Raw genomic sequence first — 12,578 nt, 5'->3', positions numbered from 1 at the left:
TACTTCCCAAAGCCAATGTCAGTTTGAGCCAAGGAATAGAAAATGTTTCTAAATTCATTTATTACCAGAAATGTTCTAGGGTAGGAAAGAGGGGAAGGAGAATGTGGAGAACTGAACATTCATTTTAAGACATTCTGTGGGCCAGTGACTTTAGAGACTTGCCATACATACACACATGGAGAACTATGTACGAGGAAGCCTGGGGAGAGAGGGTCCCACCCACTGGCATTTGTTGGGCGATCATTGAGAAGACAGGGATCCCCTTACTTCTCTTCAAAGAGCCTAATAGCAGAGCTGAGTTTATGAAGCCTGGAAGAAATTGTTAGAGAAGAACTTAGTTTAAAGATTTTAAGCCCTTAAAGGGCTTAAAATTATAAAATCCCAGGGAATTTTTTTTTATGTACAAAGTTATTTATTTATAGAAATTTTGGTACAATGTACATTGAAAAACATGTAAAATACTGAAATGTCTAACAAACAGCATTGAAGTGTCTAAAATAAAGGTTCATTTATAAATGTTGATTGTGTGGCTGGGGGCATTCTTCTACCCACCGTTTCTCCCCCTTCCCTTCCAGAAACTCCCTTAAAATAAAATGCAGTTATGCTGCCTTTGATTATGTTTTCATAATTTTATATTTCATAATATAAGCCCATAAAGGGCTTAAAATCTTTAAGAATTCTAAGAATTTGAGTATTCTAGAAAAATTATAAATTATATTTATATATATATAAATTTATAATATATAATTTATATATTTATATTATAAATTATAAATCCCAGAGCAGATATCTCAGCCATCTGGGGACCAAAAATTAACCCTCTGACGCTGCAACAAGGGGACCTGCCATGACGGAAGCCCCATGACCTCGTTTCACAGCACCGGCTGGAGTCTGTTAGTGTGCATCTTCCCCGTGCTCCTCGGGCCCTCTTTCCCAGCCACCTGCTCCCTCCTGCCTCAGCTTGGGTTATGGCAGCAAGGGTGCTGATCCCCGCTTCCTCCACGCTCTCCCCCGAGGCCTACCCCACACAGGCTTCCTTCCTGTGAGCCTTCCTGGAGCACAGCTCCACGCCGGGGCCCTGACTTGTCCATACTGCGAGGGCGGCGGGCCTTTGCACCGCACCTACTTCCACTGCCCTGGCCAGCCGGCCCCACCACCCCTAACTGACCAGCCCCATCCATCCCAAGGAACTTGTGCCCCAGACTCCACCTCTCCCGCCCCTGCTTCCCATCTCCTCTGGTGGTCACCTGCCCCTTTCCAAGTGCGCCCCTGATCTGCCCCGACGAGACCCCTCCTCGTTCTCCCGCAGGGTGGGGGCTTATCCTCTGCTCAGCAGCTATGATGACCGCATGCCACTCCCGCCGTGGTTTCTGTGGTTTTCTTTTCTTTTTAACATAAAGATGCCATTCCTTTCACACTGGGTCAGACGTCCCTTGAGGATTGGGACTTGAAAACCTCCCTGAGAGTAGCAGTGTAGAAAATCAGAAGGCACGTAGATGTCACACTCTGACTTCTGTCAGATCCGCATTCCTGGTGGACTCACTGGCGGTGGTCTGAACAAGTTACCTGTCTGTCCTGGCCGTACTTCCGTGTTTGTAAAAGAAGAGAAATGGCAAGACAGGCCTGGCAGAGGACATCCTCCCTTAACGTCTTCTGCCGTGCTTCAGGCACTCCCGAGCGCCTCTTGGGTCTTCAGCTGTTACTCTGGTGGCTACAGTAGGTGCTCAGTAAATGCTGAGCCCAGTGCAGGGAGGGGGTGGTCAGGGCTGCCGGGAGGCTAGAGCCTTAGCCGACCGCATTAACTTGCTCATTCATCAAGGCTTTTATCGGAGCTGCTAACAGGATGGAGAATTGCTGGGTTTGAGTTTCGCCTCCTCCCGTAACCAGGTCACCTTCTGGAGGAGGTGCCAATGAGCAGCGAAATGACCAAAAGGTGCGTAGGCTGTAAGGAAAGAGGAGGAGGAATCAGCTGGGAGCTCTGCTAGATCATCAGCTCTTGAACAAGGGAGACCTGCAGTGCTCAGCCCCGCTTGGCACCACGAGGAGAGTAAGTGTGCGGGGCACAGAGCGGATCCGGACGAGCTCTGGAAAGCAGCCCAAAGAGGCCCGTAAGCTTCCAGCCCCCAGCCCACACCAGGGGCATCCCAGTGTGGTAATAACTGCTCTTTCTCCTCTTAGGCACGTTCTATTTTCACTGAGCACCTTCTTGGCAGACACATGAAGCCACACAATGTTCCTGGCAACTGCCAGCCTCAAAGTGCCATCAGCTGTGGAGGAACTTGAGCCTTTGGTTCCAGGGCCAGGGGCCAGGGCAAGCCGACCCAGGACTGGCGGTTTCCCAGACACCTAGAAGCCAGTGAGCGGGCTGTGCATGTGGGGAGGAGAGGAAGAGACGCTGTCTCGTGGGAACTCCCCCTCCATTCCACCCCATCTGCCGAGGGGTACAGGACTGGCGGCCTCAGGGCCCACTAGCTGTCCTCTGCCAACACCCTCACCCCAAGGGCGAGAGCTCAGCCATTCTCCACTCTGCTGCAGGTAAAAACCATGGGGGAAATTAAAATTAAAAAAACAAAAACAAAAAAACAAAAAGTGTTTGCCCAGATGCCATCACCAGGGTTTCTTATGGAGTTGGGGGAGGAGGGCGGGTAGCAAGGGAGCTGGGCAGCCCAAGTCTGTTAAAGCTTCCCCAGGTGATTCTAGTGCAGCATGACTGGAGCCCCCCAAACAAATGAATGGCTGCTCCAGCCTTCACAGGTTGTGGTTAACCGAGGTAGTGTGTATGCAGTGCTTGGCACTTGGTAACCTATTCCTTTTTTGTGCATTTGTAGCCCTACCTTTTACAAATAACAAGGGTGTTGGGTGTTTTTTTTTTTTTTTTTTTGAGTTGTTTTAAGTCAAGATAATAATAATTCAAAAATTTTAAGGAAAATTTTGAGATTTTTTTTTCTATTTACTGAAGGGTCATGTGTTCTCTCTCAGAATAATACAGAGAAAAGTTTGATAATGGGCTTTCGGATGGGGGGAAAATGTGTACCTGGAGGCTGACACATGTTCAGGCTTGAATTTGTTGTCTGCTCACAGGAGCCCTTGACCTTGAAGCATGTACAATTCTTTGATTTGTGCTTAGACTATGTCAGTGGATGGGTATCCGAGTTACCCAGAAGGGGTGAAATTCACCCGAAAGGCATGATAGTGCGTTGGAGATCCCAGGACCTTTACGGTCCTGGTGGCGGAGGGTGAGTTTTGGCTGTGAGGCAGAACTGATCTCGATGGAGCCAGACGCTCTCAGGCCGTCTTGCTCAGGTGTCAGCTGCATCGCTCTCACCTGGAGGGTTTGTTCAGACAGATCGCTGGGTCCCACCCTTAAGTTTCCAATGGAAAGGATCTGGGCTGAGTCCAAGAACTTGAGTTTCTAGCTCATCCTCTGGTGATGCTCCAGCTGCAGGTCTGGTGACCACACTCTAGGCCACTGCTATCCTATGAGCTGAGGAGGAAATGCAGGGACTAGGCAAGGCAAGCTTGCTTGGGGGCAGTAGCAGAGTCCGTGCCCCAGGGCAAGGGGCAGTCCCAGTATGGGATCAGCTGTCAGAGTTTGGGGGTCATCTCCAGGTGTGGTCCCCATCCCTGTCTCTGAGCCTTCCTGGGAATTAAATAACCTATTCCTCAATAATAATTAAGAGAGCTCATCTTTATCCAGCTCTCAATGTGTCATGGATGGGGTCCCCTAATGTGATCCTCACAGGAGCCCTATGAGACAGACGCTGTTAGTGACATCACCACATCTGTTCTCCAGATGAGAAAACTGAGGCTCAGAGAAGTCCTATAACTTGCCCAGTGTCCTACAACCTGTAAGTGACGAAGCCAGAATCTGAACTCAGGACATCAAGGACTGGGAAGGGTCTGGGGTTTTACTCTACTTGCAGCCTAACAAATGAGCCTGCTACAGTTTCAGGGATGCCACAGTCATGATACTCCTGGGTCAGAGACAACAGTTTATTGCTTACAGAATAGCAGTAGCTAGAGCATCAACATTTTCTTGTACCAGTCTCCTGAACTTCGTTCCCACAAAGTAGCATGAAGAGTGCCAGCTGACACTTTTACATGTTGTGAGTTGAGTTGCAGGAAAGGAATCCTAAGATTAGGGGAACCTCGGTCGTATACACTGGGCAGAGAGCATGCCTGAGCTCTCCTGTGGAGGGAGACAGTCTATCTTCTGAGGCTGTACGCTATACAGAATACTTCAAAAGATAGTATGGAACAGTGTCATTCAGCTCCTTGCTTTGCTAGATGTGCAGAAACAGAAAGGACCCATGGAGAATTGTCTCCTAACAGGTCTGTGCTTGTGATACTCTACACAAGGTCAGTAACCTACAGCCCATTGGCCTGCAGCCTGTTTTTCTACTGCCAGTGAGCTGAGCGCGATGTTTATACTTCAAAGAGCTGTGAATGCACACACACACACACACACACACACACACACACACAGAAGAATAAGCAACAGGAACTTCATGTGGCCTTCAAAGCCCTACTCTCCGGCCCTTCACTGGCCCTTTACCTAGGCCAAACCCTGTCCTATCACTACTGCTTCTGTAGCCCTGGCTAGACTAAAGCCAAGAAGTAGAAGAACCTAACTTATTCTAACATTTTTTTGTAAACATTAGGCCTCTATGGCTAGTGTGTTGCAGGTTGGATTCCCAAGGAAGCAGACTCTGAGATGAGTTTCACGTGTAGAATATTCATTAAAGGATACCTTTGTTATTGACACCTGCGGAAGATGGGGAGGGGAGTCTAATGGACAGAAGGAGAAGCCAAGCTGTGATTCAGGCCCAGCAAGACTCAGTCCATTTCCACAGGGAGCTTTAGACCTCGAATAGGCCCTCAGAGTGTTCCCAGGTTGGGCTAACATTTCCAGACCTTTACACCCCTTCATCGGTAGGTTATTGGATATTGGACACCTGGGAAGGGGCCAGACCTTGGGTGAGGTGGCTCTGTGGAGCTGAGGCAGTCCCAGGGAAGAAGAGACGGTGTGGTCTGTACTGAGGCAAAACTGAAAGCTGTCTGCCCAACACTCCCAGCAGCTGGGAAAACAGGCCTTTTGTTGAAGGGGCCTGTGGGAGGTGCATCACTCTGTCTGTGACCTAGTACAAACATTTTAGGGCCATGACAGTGGAATCTACTAGCTTATAAACTTCTTGGGTAGGAGTGATTTTTAAAATTCTCTTTGCCCTCTTGGGGTATCTAGGTGGCTCAGTCAGTTAGGCATCTGCCTTCAGTTCAGGTCATGATCTCAGGGTCCTGGGATGGAGCTCCGAGTCAGGATCTCTGCTCAGCGGGAAGCATGCTTCTCCCTCTCCTTCTGCCCTCTCTCCAGCTCATACTCTCTTTTGCTCTGCTCTCTCTCAAATAAAGAAAATCTATTGGGAAAAAATCTCTTTATGCCCTGAAGTACTTAGCATAGGGTCCTGCAAGTAGTAGGTAGTGAGTATGTAGTCAATGAGAAGATTAACGGATGGATGGACGGGATGGATAAATTATGTAAGTTTAAGCAAAAGACCTGTCTTCTAGTTTTTTGGTCTTCCTTTCATGGTTCTTTCCTACTCTCCTTTCTCTCCTCCAACCCAATCCATTTTAACTCTAAAAATCACCTAGTGATAAAATGCTAAGAATAGTGATATTTAAAAAATATGTGCACAATGAATGAAAAATGAATCAATTACAGAACAGACTTTTAAATCTAACTTAATATTCTGAACATTCCAGTGTATCTTCTTATAACTTTATTTTTCATGAAATTCTTCTAAAGCCTCTACTTAAAAATTTTTAATCTTTATTAGAAACTAATTCTTACTTGTAAGAACAAAGAAAACAAGGTATAGGGGTGCCTGGCTGGCTCAGTCAGTAGAATGTGTGACTCTTGATCTTGGGGTTGTGAGTTCAAGCCCCACATTGGACATAGAGATACTTAAGAAAAATAAAATGTAAAAAAAATCCAAAAAACAAAGTGTATAAGGTAAAAAACTAAGTCCTCCCTTCCTAATTTTACTAACACCATGTTGTATATCCTTTTAGATTTCTTAAGTGTACATACTATCATCTGGTTATATGTAAATGTGTTGTTTATTTGTCCAAAATGGTATCATAAACATAGATTATTTTTTTTCCTAAAAAAGCATATCACAGACATCTTGAAGTTACTATATTAAAGACTGCTGGCATTTCAGAAAATGCGCTAGATATAGCCTATAACCTCTACCCCAAGAATTCATTAAAGGTGATTTTAAAAAAGATTTTATTTATTTATTTGATACAGAGAGAGAGATCACAAGTAGACAGAGAGGCAGGCAGAGAGAGAGGGGAAAGCAGGATCCCTGCTGAAGAGAGCCCGACCATGAGATCAGAGATGAACAGAGATCATGACCAGAGGCTTAACCCTCTGAGCCACTCAGGTGCCCTTTAGCATTCTTTCTTTCTCTCTTTCTTTCTTTCTTTCTTTCTTTCTTTCTTTCTTTCTTTCTTTTTTTTTGAGATTTTATTTAATTATTTGAGAGAAAGAATGAGAGAGAGAGTATGAGAGGAGAGAAGGTCAGAGGGAGAAGCAGACTCCCCACTGAGCAGGGAGCCCAATGCGGGACTCAATCCTGGGACTCCAGGATCATGACCTGAGCTGAAGGCAGTTGCTTAACCAACTGAGCTACCAGGCCACCCCCTTAAAAGTGATTTAAATTGAATTCAATTTCTAAAGTTCATTCTCCCAGATCCCTTACTTTTGGTCCCCTGGGTTTGGAAGATGAGGTCTTGTCTGTGGGAGAGAGGGTAGTAGTGTTGTTAAAATCCTGCATGAGCCAAGATGGGGAGATGGTGCATTCGTGAACACCTGGAGCCTGGCAGGTCTTCCTCTCCTATAACGACCGGGGAGGAGGGCGATGGGAATAGAATGGAGCCCTTTCTGCCAGACTTAGAAACCTCCCACTTCTCTAAAAATTTTGTGGCCCTTATCAGCCAATCGGGTGTCCAAACGTCATTAGCTCATGCAGGCTTTGTGGGGCAAAGAAAGCCATTGCTTCTGAAACTTCTCTAAGAAGCCAGAGCCCAAAAAGCTCTGTGCCGTGAGGAGCAGGACCCTGAGGGCCTTGACCGTGCTGCAGTCCCCTCCTCCCAACACGCACTTCTGTTCATCAGGGACCCTGGAGACGGAAGCCCTGCTCTAGAATGCCACCCCGGCCTCACTCCTTCCAAAGGCTGTTATTAAAATCAGCTCAAACAGGAAAATAATAACGGTGATGGACTTGACCTTTGAAAAAGAAACATTAGATCCTCTTTCTGGTAGCTGGGAAATGCAGCACTAGCAACAAAACTCTGTAAGTCCCTGACAGAAAAGAGGCCGGTAGCAAATGAGAGGTAGGCAAAGGCAAATTAAAATATGATCTTGTGGATGCTTCAGCTTTATTGCCCAGAGATTTACTGTGTGGAATTGCAGACTGTTTTCCTTCAGCCCCAGTGCTTTAGAATTGGAACAGTGGATGTGGCTCATGGCAGGCTTTCACCCTTTGGACAGAATTAGACTTCAGGGAGGAAGAGACAGTGTGGCCTATAGTCAGGGAGACATCGGGACTCCATCTTGTTGGGGCCTTGGTTTACCAGGCAATATCACAGATCAGTTTCTGACGAAGAAAGTGGGGCAAGTATGAATCACAAAAGAAAGAATCCTTGAACATTTATCTACCACTAAATCCATCCCAGGAAGAAGTAATTCTCTGCAGTTTTTGTTGGTAGTTGTTTTGAGATTCAAAGAAACAAAGAACAACCAACTCCTTAACAATGATAAGAAACAGACAGTGACTAATTATCCGATAACAGAGGTAAAAAATAGAGGAGCCCTTTAAAAATTGAGTTTCATAATAGGTGACAGAATTCTGCTTTCAGTGGTGGCAGATTAGGAAATGTGGATCAATGTACTTGTTGAGGATGATGAGAAAAGCTGGACAAAATCATTATTAAAAATCTGCTCGAAGACATGTGAGAGCTAATAAGACAGTAAAGGATTATCAGGTTAAGACTCAGGAGAAGATAGTGCCCAGAGCACCTGAAAGCTAGTGGCATTAGTGGCACTTCTGCCAACTATGGAAGAAGTGGTGGCGAGGTTCAGAAGCTAAGCAGGGCTCTGATAGCCTTGCATGGGTAGGCAAAAATCGGAATCTAAGGCTCCCCCGGGTGAGGGAGACCAGCCAGCCTTCCATAATTTGGGTGATACCCTGAAATCTCTGTATCCTGGAAGTAAAGATGACCTGAAGTGAACTAAGTCTCCAAGGGTCTGAAACCCAGTTTCAAATACTCTCATCTCTGGATTTGGATTAAGAGGATCCCAGAAGCCTAATGTTCCTAATTACCATTCAGAAGCCAAGATAAATCCTTTCTGAAGGAATAACATCATCTTGAACTTGAATTTTTTCTACAGTTTTTCTTAGGCAGTTTCAGACACTCAATCAAAAATAACCAGGCACTTGAGGGGAGAAAATACACAAATACAAATCAAAAGAAACAACACACCTACACGGAATCCAGACCATGGAGATATTAACAAAGACTGTAAAATAATAATGTTTGGTATGTTCAAAGATATGAAAGATAAAAGTGAGATTTGGAGCACAGAAGAATCATAAGAAAAGTAGAGCTGAAAATTTCAGTAACAGAATCAAAGAACTCATTGCATGAGTTTAGTAGAAAGTTAGACAAAGCTGAATAGAAAATTAATGAATTTGGCTGCGTGGCTCAGTCATTTAAGTGTGTGCCTTCAGGTCAAGTCATGATCTCAGCATCCTGGGATTGAGCCCCATGTGGGCTTCCCTGCTCAGTGGGGAGTCTATTCTCCCTCTGCTCCTCCCTGCTGCTCATTTTCTCTCAAACATAGATAAAATCTTAAAAAGAGAGAGAGAGAAAATTAGTGTACTCAATTGCACTTCTAGGTATTTCTCCAAAGGATTCAAAAATAGTGATTCAAGGGGGCACATACACCCCAATGTTTATAATAGCAATGTCCACAATAGCCAAAATATGGCAAGAGCCCATAGTTCTATCAACAGATGAATGGATATTCATATTCATTCATTCATATTCATATCACTCAGCCATCAAAAAGAATGAAATCTTTCCATTTGCTATGATGTGGGTGGAACTAAAGGGTATTATGCTAAGCAAAAATAAGTCAGAGAAAGACAGATACCATATTTCATTCAAATGTGGAATATAAGAAACAAAACAGATGAACATAGGGGAAGGGAAGGAAAAATATAATAAAATAAAAACAGAGAGGGAGGCAAACCATAAGAGACTCTTTTTTTAAAAAAGATTTTATTTATTTATTATTTGAGAGAGAGAGAGTGGGGGTGGGCAAAGGGAGAGGGAGAAGCAGATTCCCTGCTGAGCAGGGAGCTCAAATTGGAACTAGATCCCAGGGCCACAGGATCATGAACAGAACTGAAGATAGATGCTTTATGGAAGATAGATGCTTTATGGACTAAGCCACTTAGGCACCCCACGAAACTCTTAACTATAGGGAAAAAACAGGCTTGCTGCTGGGGAGGTTGGTTGGGGGATGGGGTAACTGGGTGATAGACACTAAGGAGGACACATGATGTAATGAGCACTGGGTGTTATATGCAACTGATGAATCACTAAATTCTACCCCTGAAACTAATAATATACTATATGTCAACTAACTTGAATTTAGATAAAAAATTTTTTAAATAATAATTATTTAAAGAAATTAGTGAACTGACAGATCACCAAAAAAATTTGGAATGATATTTTGAATGATGAAATAAAAAAACAAACTAGGAGAATAAGAGATACAGACATTCTGTGAGAAGATCTAACAAATGCATAATTGGAATCCTGAAAGTTGAGGAGAGAAACGGGGCAGAAGCAGTATTAAAGGGATAGTAGCTGGGAACTTGAAAAAACTGATGAAAGATATGAAGCCACAAATTCAAGAATCACTACAAACTCCAAGCAGGACTAATCAAAACAAAACAAAACAAAACCCAGACCTAGGCACATTAGAGTAAAACTATTCAAAACATTTTCAGAGAATTGACCAAAAAAAAAAAAAAAAAAAAAATCAATCTGACTGCTGACTGCCAACTTAGAATCCTATTCTCAGAGAAAATATCTTGAGCTAAAATGAAGGTGGAATAAAAGCCTGTCAGCCAAAAATTGATGGATATGTACCACAGACATGTACTAAAGGAAATACTAAAGAGTGTTCTTTATAGAAAAGGAAAATGATCACAGATGAAGAGGTCTGTGATGAAGAAAGGAGTCAAGAGCAGTGGAAATAAGAAATAAGAGCAAGAGAAGTGTAAATATGTAGGGAACATAAATATTGATTATGATAATGCTTTGTGGAATTTGCAATATGTATAGAATTAAAATGCATGACAGCAAGGTCACATAAGTTCAGGAGCGGGGAGGAGGGATGAATTAATGTACTAAGGCTTTTGTATTATTGAAAGAAGGTAAAAATACAAAGCAGCATTAGCTTTGATAAATCAAAGATGTGTATTACAGATCTAGGGTAATGACTGAGGAATAGGAAGTGTGCAGCCGTGATCCATGTGATCACTGCCACATGTGTGTGCACACACATGTAGAAAAAAGATAGGGAGGGTCCATCAAAATGTTGACTGTGGTTGCATTTGGGTGAAAACAGTCTGGTTATATTTTACTTATCTGTATTGAAGAAAGTTTTCATCTAATATTTAGAGAAGGGAATGTCAGGGAAGCTCTGCTTTTTAATTTTATGACTTGTCAATTTCCTTTTCCAGCCCTTATAAACTACAGCTAGATGATGAAAAACAAATTTGCCATTAATTTGAAGCCCATTTTTACAAAATTTAACAATATATCCTGAATAGCTTTCCTTGCCATTAAATATTATTTTTTTTGAAGATTTTATTTATTTGACAGAGAGAGATCACAAGTAGGTAGAGAGGAAGGCAGAGAGAGAGAGAGGAGGAAGCAGTCTCCCTACTGAGCAGAGAGCCCGATGTGGGACTCGATCCCAGGATTCTGAGATCATGACCTGAGCTGAAGGCAGAGGCTTAACCCGCTGAGCCACCCAGGTGCCCCCCTGCCATTAAAAATATTATTATGTAGTATTTGTAATGGCTGTAGAATAGTCCATTGTGTAACTGCTCTATAATTTATTTTCCTGTTGTTGGACCTTTGGATGGTTTCCAATTTTTAGAAGTAATAAATACCTCTAATAAGCATTCCTTCATACATGATTTTTTTCCTGAAGGTATATTCCTAGAGATATAATTCGTGGGTCAAAGGGCTGACAAAATACTAAGTTTTTTTATTCCTCTTACCCCAGTGCCTTCCGTTAAGGCTGTATCTAGTTGCTTTTTAATGGACCAGTATAAGAGTATTTGGGAAATATAAAAATATTCTTAACAGGGTGCACACAGTCTGTGTCTATGACAGTTTGGGGCTTGCTCTCCATGCTGCCATGGTCACACCTGGAGAATTACACCCAACGGCGTGGGATTGTGTAGAATTCACGGAAAAGAAGTAATCTTATGAGTTCGTGTTAGGGAAAGCTTCATGGAGGTGGTGAGGCTTGAGGGAGGCCTCAGAAGCTGATAATTGACTGGTTCCGAGGTCAAGGAAACAGTTGATATGAAGCAGATAAAGATGGGCCCCAGCAGGAGGTGTCTCAGAGTGGCTGGAGGGGAGAGGGTGTTACCTGCTGCCACGAGGAGCAGGAGAAGCTGGAGTTGGGCCGGCAGCAGACGGGTTAGCCAACTCCGGCTGGACTGGGTAAAATGGGTAGCAGCATCCGGGCTCTGGAGCAAGGCAAAAGCTTGATGCAGGAGACACGTCAGTGTCCTCATTTGACCCTCACACTTGGTATTCCTCAGAAATGGACAGAAATTGGTTTTTTTCTCCTTTTCGTTATATTAAGGGGAAAAAAAAACCCAACTCTGCCAATTTGCTAGATATTCTTGGAAGGATAATAAAAATGAAACTTTCTTCCTCTCTCAGCAGAATGGAATTAGACTCACCTTGTTAGATTGTGCTGCTACCAATTAAAGAGAGAGAGAGAGAAGAGAAACTCCGTGGAAACATTCTCCACTTTCCAGCTGCTCTTATTTAATCTGTGTAAATTCCCTGAGGACCTTAAACTAAATCGACCACCAAATATTGAAAAATAAAAACAAACTGTTAATTAAAGGGATTGCAAGGCATGCCTTTCCTTTGGCTTAGGAAAGAGGGGGGTGGAGACGTTGGATGGGAACCCCTTAAAAGGTGAGGAAGAAAGGAGTTTAGGGCACCTTTCTTTCTCTCTGGGGATTTCAAAGCAAAGATTTGTAAATACCCACAAAACTGGCTCTTGTGAAAGGAGGTACGGGCCTCATTAGAGACTGGGGGAAGCAGTCGAATGCACAGTGGGTCCTGAGTGCAGTGGGCGGCCTGGGGAGGTGATGCTCTGTCCCGCTCACTGGAGACAGGGGAGGAGCAGCGCGTCCCAAGCCAGAATGGACAAGCCAGAGTGGACGCCAGGTGGCTGCTGCCAA

The 12,578-nt window shown here is 43.9% G+C and overlaps 1 long non-coding RNA gene across 1 annotated transcript; it reads left to right on the top strand.

The window, feature by feature from the left end:
• Window positions 1–2,355: 2,355 nt before the first annotated feature.
• Window positions 2,356–12,234, top strand: LOC125080357 (uncharacterized). Its single transcript, XR_007121342.1, has 2 exons — window positions 2,356–2,535; window positions 12,046–12,234. It is a non-coding gene; the product is annotated as an uncharacterized LOC125080357 (long non-coding RNA).
• Window positions 12,235–12,578: the final 344 nt, after the last annotated feature.

Source organism: Lutra lutra, chromosome 11, assembly GCF_902655055.1.
Source record: "Lutra lutra chromosome 11, mLutLut1.2, whole genome shotgun sequence".
In the NCBI taxonomy this organism is placed as follows: Eukaryota; Metazoa; Chordata; class Mammalia; order Carnivora; family Mustelidae; genus Lutra; species Lutra lutra.
Note: the sequence above shows the minus strand (reverse complement) of the source record. Positions and strands in the feature narration are given on the sequence as shown.